General features: G+C 46.3%; 1 protein-coding gene and 1 long non-coding RNA gene across 2 annotated transcripts in view; one reads left to right on the forward strand and one right to left on the reverse strand.

Annotated features, from left to right (window-relative positions):
• Nucleotides 1-6,000, reverse strand: part of Itpr2 (inositol 1,4,5-trisphosphate receptor type 2) — a 421,140-nt gene that overhangs the window by 142,442 nt on the left and 272,698 nt on the right. The gene's annotated exons all lie outside the window — the stretch shown is intronic.
• The window catches only part of LOC116099799, a 31,652-nt gene that overhangs the window by 24,481 nt on the left and 1,171 nt on the right, over nucleotides 1-6,000 (forward strand). The gene's annotated exons all lie outside the window — the stretch shown is intronic.

Below are 6,000 nucleotides of genomic sequence, written 5' to 3' on the forward strand. Positions count from 1 at the left end.
AGACAGACACACAGAGTGAGAGAGAGAGAGACACTAAATCAATGTGATAAACGTTAGGTTTGCTCAGTGGGAAAAGCTGGCATCCTAGTCTTGAGCAGAAAACCAGTAGTGCCTAGAAACAATAACAAACACCCTAGGAACTGAATGAGGCCTTAGGGAGACTCAGCACAAGGAAGTGAGATCTGGGCACACATGTGGGGCTCCAACCGTTAAACCTGGTGAAATACGAGTGAGTCACATTCAGACTCTAAGAGAGTGGACAAAGGACGGCCTACTTCTTTATAAATAAATAGAATTTTAAAAGATCTTGTCTTCCACACTTTACTACTAGAAGGAGGAAGAGATGGGGGTGGGGATGTGAAGGAGGACAGAAAGATAAAATACCATGTTTCTCTCATTTACGGGGTCTAGAATCAAACATATACATCTATCATACAAATACATGCATGCACGTATGTGTAACATGAAGATGAGGCCATGTTGGGAGGGAGAGGACCTGTGAAAAGAGACAGCAGGAAGGGGATGTACTGTATGGTAGTATGAACAAAACATAATAATAAATGCATATGAGATGTCATATGAGACCCATTATTTTCTGTGCTATCTAGAAATTACTATAAAAGGTGAATATAACTGTTGTTTGCATATTCCAGGGAGGGAACTCGGGCTTAGCCCAGCTCCTGAGGAGGTGCCTACCCCATATTCCAGGGAGGGAACTCGGGTTTTAATGACTGGCTTCCGATACACAGCTCACAGATGACAAGCAAAGACTTCAGTCCTCTGACCTCAAACCCAGGAACGTCCTGGTGCCCCGCCATTCCCCGTGCTTTCCACGTGCCGGGCTCCTCATCTCAAAAACGTTCCCCAGTGCTGTGATGTGGTGCTCCAGCCATTGTCTCTTGCTCTGTGGTCTTTGTTTATTCCATCTCCAGTTCCTAAGCACTTGCCTGGGGTCACATGTTGGGTTTCCCTCCCAAGCTCTTCCTCTGTTGCACACTCGGGCCTGGCTGCCCATCACGCCTCATCCAGCCCAACCTCGCTCACCTAAGCTTCCAATTAGACTCCTTTCCTCTCTTTGCACCAGCACAGGAAACTCTGAAAAAAACACTCCTTATCTCTTGACCCTGTTTTCCCTTCCATACCAACCCATCGTAATAACATGTCGATCACCTTGGCTGTCCCCTGGGGACTCTGCTTCAACCACCTGACAATGGCTTCTGTATCCTGCCTTCTCCATGGAAGCCTCAGGGTCCCTCTGACACTATTTTTAAACCAAATGAAGATATGTTTTCTACATCTTCCTATTTGCTTAAGGACAAGGCCTGCCTTCCCTCTGCAGACTGTGAGCTCCTGGGAAGCCCTACTCCTTTCAGGCTCCATCCTATGTGAAGAAGGCAGATGCTTCCTAGCTGTCAACTTGATGGGATTTAGAATCGCCATAGCAACACACCTCAGGGAGTACCCTTGAGAGCTTAACTCCAGAAAGTTTAACTGGGAACGGAAGACCTGGCCGCCTCCCCATGAGAGCCGCCAGGAATCCTATAGGACTGCAATCCTATCTTATGGATTGCAGTCTCAGAATTAATAAACGGGAAAATGTATCCATCTCGCTTTGCTTCTTGCCTGCAGATATGATGTAACCAGATGCCTCACACTTGCATACCATGGCTGCCCTGCCATGACAGGCTGCACCCTCAGAGTGAGAGAAATAGACGCTCCCATCCTTAAGCACCCTTTGCCCAGTATTTTGTCAGTGATGAGAAAAGTAACCAACAACACACCATCCACTAGTTTACAGTGATGTGCTATAGAGGACTTCAAGCAAGGGAAGCCAGTTCCAGCAGGCTGTGCAAGACATGCATGCACACACAATCACACACAGTGCAAGCCACACACATGTGCACACACACACACACACATACATACACACACACACACAAATAAATCTTTTCAAAAATTACCTGTGGTGGTTTGAATAGGAATGGTCCCCATAGACTCATGAGTTTGAGTGCTTGGCCCACAGGGAGTGGCTCTATTAGGAGGTGTGGTCTTGAAGTAGGTGTGGCCTTGTTGGAGGAAGTGTGTCACTGTGGGGGCAGGTTTTGATGTCTCCTATATTAAGGTTTGCTAGTATGACATACAGTCTCCCTGCTGCCTACAGATCAAGGCTCTTGATCACTCAGAACTCTCAGCTCCTTCTCCAGCACCATGTCTACCTGCACGCCACAGTGCTTCCTACCATGATAATGGACCGAGTCTCTGAAACTGTAAGCCTCCATTTAAATGTTTTGCTTTATAAGAGCTGCCTAGATCATGGTGTCTCTTCACAGTAATAAGACCCTAAAACAGAGTTGTACCAGGAGTGGGGTCTTGCTGTAATAGGCCTGACCATGCCTTTGTTTGGAGGAATGTGGACTCTGGAACTTTGGATTAGAAAAGCAGGTGAATGCTTTAAGTGGGATGTAGTGAGCCATCATAGTTGGAACATGGAATACAGTAGTCCTGAGAGTGATTTGAACCATGGGGGCCTGGCTCAAAAAGTTTAAGGAAAGAAGAATCTTAATATGTGACCTAGAGGTTGTTCTTGTGATATTTTGACAATAACTGTGACTGATTTTTGCCCTTGTCCAAAATGCCTGTCTGAGGCTATATTGAAGAGTTTGGGATTGGTTGCAGTGGCAGAGGGAATTTTTAAAAAGCCTAGTATTGACTCTGTCGAAAGGTTGTTAGTGTTCACTCTTATGGAAATCTATAATGAAAAGGAGCAGGCTGAGCAAGGAGAAATACAGAATGTACAGAGAAAGGGGCACCAGAAAGTGGAATGGATCTAGGCCTGTGTTCACAGAGACAAACAGATCAAAGAAACCCTGCTCCTAAATGGAATAAATAGAGTAGTGACTTCAAGGCACAACCCCACCCAGCTAAGCTTCCAACTGTGAAAAGCAATTTAAAAAGCTTAGGGCCAGGTATGAGGGTGCCTGCAGTTAATCCCAGCACTCAGAAGGCAAAGGCAGGCAAATCTCTGATTTTGAGGCCAGCCTGAGCTACAGAGCGAATTTCAGGACAGCCAAGCTTAGGCAATGAAAGAAACTATCAAAAATAGAAAGCTGGTGAAGATGTAATTGAATGAACAGCCATGTTCCTGCCCCAGCAAGCAGCAGAATTTGGTGGCTTTGGTCACATGGTTCTGGCTTTAGAGCCAAGGATAGAAGAAAGGGGTAAGGGAGTCTCCCTCCATGCTAGGGAGAGCCACTGGGGCCAGGTGTGTGGCACGGACGCCCCTGCCTGGGGGGCCAAGTGTGTGGCACGGATGCCCCTGCCTGGAGGCCCAGAGAGACCATCGTATGAAGCTGTGAAGGTGAAGCCTGGATTGCCTTGAAGACCCCAAGATGATGGAGACGGAGCCGTGGGAGACCTAACGAGGAAAGTTGCTAGCAGAGTGGACGCAGCCTAAGAGGAAGAAGTGCTTGCAGTCAACAAAGCTGAAAGGATTGGGAAATCAGAAGAGCCATGACATGAGACATGGGGATGCAGAGTTTGGAGTTTGTCCAACTGGTTTTTGGTTTTGCTTCCATACAGAAGTAAAAATTTTGTCTAAGATACTGAGAAGAGGGGAAAAAAGATCAACTGCCTCCAAAATCCTAATGTTCCCACCGCTAATCACTGTGACTAAACACGTAAAATTCAACCCAAACCATCTACTTACACTACTATGGAAAACAGACTCCATAATTTCCAAGAAAGTGAAAAAAAAATCTATCTTAGTTACATGGCTAGTTTTCAGCTAAGACAACCGTATCTATTAAAAAGCAGCAGACTCCCGCACTGGCACACCACAAGCACTAGCAGACAGCTGGTGTCATTTAGGAAGTTCTGGTCCCAGAGACCAGAGGCAAGCGCCCGTGCTACAGTCAGCAAAGGGTCACCCGTAGACTATGCTCCCTGAGATGAGATGGTATGGGAGTGTGGGATATTGTCCCTAAATCACTTTAAGTCAGATAGAGTAATTATAGAACCTGTCAGAAATTCCAGCATCAGGCTTGTTAAATCGTTTCTGAGCTGTAACTGCCACAGCAGAAATTGAGAACAGAACCAAATGCACAAAATGCCATTTCGAAAATAATTCCATGGGGATGAGACGTATGAATTGTGGGCTGGGTCTTCTGAGCCACAGTGACTTCCGTCCTCGGGTCGCCCACAGAAGGTGCTGGGTAGACCCACTAGTGAGGTTGTGTCTGTGGTCCCTCTCTCCGTCAGAGGCAATTCCAGGCCACAAGACACTGCTTCCAGCCAACATCTTCATAGGAACACATTCCAGATGTGCAGACTGTGGAGCCAAGAAAACTAGCAACCACCTTCTGAAATTACAACAAAATATCTCCATAAAAAGACATCTCCGTGGCCAGAGAAGTCATGCTGACAGTATGTGAACAAACCGGAAGACAGCCCAGGGCTTTGATTTCCTGACCACGCCCCATTATTATATGCTGAGTCCAAGGTATCAGGAATCAAGCAACCCAGAAATGGCTGGCTTTCATGGACAGAACGGAAGAAAACAAGCATTCATCATAGATGGGCTAAAGGCTTCGTCTGCCCTGGGAAGCATTGCCTTGCTTGCGTTTATAGACATGAACAGCTGTAAGGCAGACAAGCACATTCCCGAGCCCTTAAACTGGAGAACTAATACAAGTGTTCCCCATCGGAAGGAATCTAATCAAGACTTTATGAAACAACACCATATGCCAGCGTCATTAAACACAGATCCTTCAACTGGTAAAGATGCCTAACTTGGGGTTTCCCCTTAAAGATGAGCGATTAGCTACTCGTCAGCTTGGATAGATCTGGAAGCAGCAACTGCCTCCAGACAGCACCATCTCATTTAATGCTAATCTGTGCTTCCAAAGCCTTCTAACATGCACACGTCTCATTAAGAATGTTCGCCTTGGAATGCTTGGAGTGAAGAAGAGCCATGCCTCTCCTGTATTAACTATATTCTAGTAGAATTACACTGGGTCCATTGTTATAACCAACCACATTGTGGGGTGCTCCATGGAGGAAGTGAGAATCATGTTGTCATCACCAGTCGGGTCCATCCAAACCTCAGCCCGTGATGGTCATGGATGCCACCTATCATAAAACCCGACATTTACGTGACACGTGGCCGCTTTTCCAGCTTTCGCTGTTGTTGTCATTCTCAACTATGAACTTTGTAAATGACAAGGTCACAGCACAGCACACGGGCAGGCTTACTAGAGATCCTGGTTGCTGAGCCACTCTGTCTTGCTGCTTTTGCTCAGCTTTATACAATGAGAAACTCAAATCTCACTAACAATCTCTGCCTGTGTGCACTGATGGGCCGTGCATAACAACGGGAATGCTCACCTTGAAAAGCACTAGGGAGTCAAAGCAGTCCTTCTGAAAACAGAGGCACATGGCTGTAAACCTTGTGCCCAAGAGGTAGAGGTGGAAGAATTGATGCAACTTAGGGCCAGCCTCAGCTACAGGCAGCTACAGGACAGCCTGGGCTACATAGTGAAACTCTGTCTGAAAATAAACTAATCAGGAAAACACATAAATAACTGAAGCCAGAACAGAAATGTTTATTCACACAACACAAGGCAATCCTCTTCCAATCCCTTCCCTCCCACCTCTCTTTCCTATTTTGTCACTTATAAAGACATTTATTATACATCTACCATGTGACAAGGACTAGCAAAGAGGCTCCCAATAGCAACACATGCCAGGAAAAAAACCCAAAAAAACAAAAACACAAAGCCCAGACATGAAACTTCACTCTTTTCCAGTAAAAATAATTCTCACCAATCCATCTGGATCCACTTTCAAGATTTTGATGTTTAGACTGTCTGATGATGCTGGCTGTCCAGTGACTCCAGCAACCCCTCCAGGTTCAGCAAATGCCCCAACCTCAGTGATGGGGGGCTGGGAAGCCTTTGCTGACAGGGGCATGGGGGGGGCTGGGAAGCCTTTGCTGACAGGGGC

This window comes from Mastomys coucha, unplaced genomic scaffold, assembly GCF_008632895.1.
Source record: "Mastomys coucha isolate ucsf_1 unplaced genomic scaffold, UCSF_Mcou_1 pScaffold20, whole genome shotgun sequence".
Taxonomy (NCBI): Eukaryota; Metazoa; Chordata; class Mammalia; order Rodentia; family Muridae; genus Mastomys; species Mastomys coucha.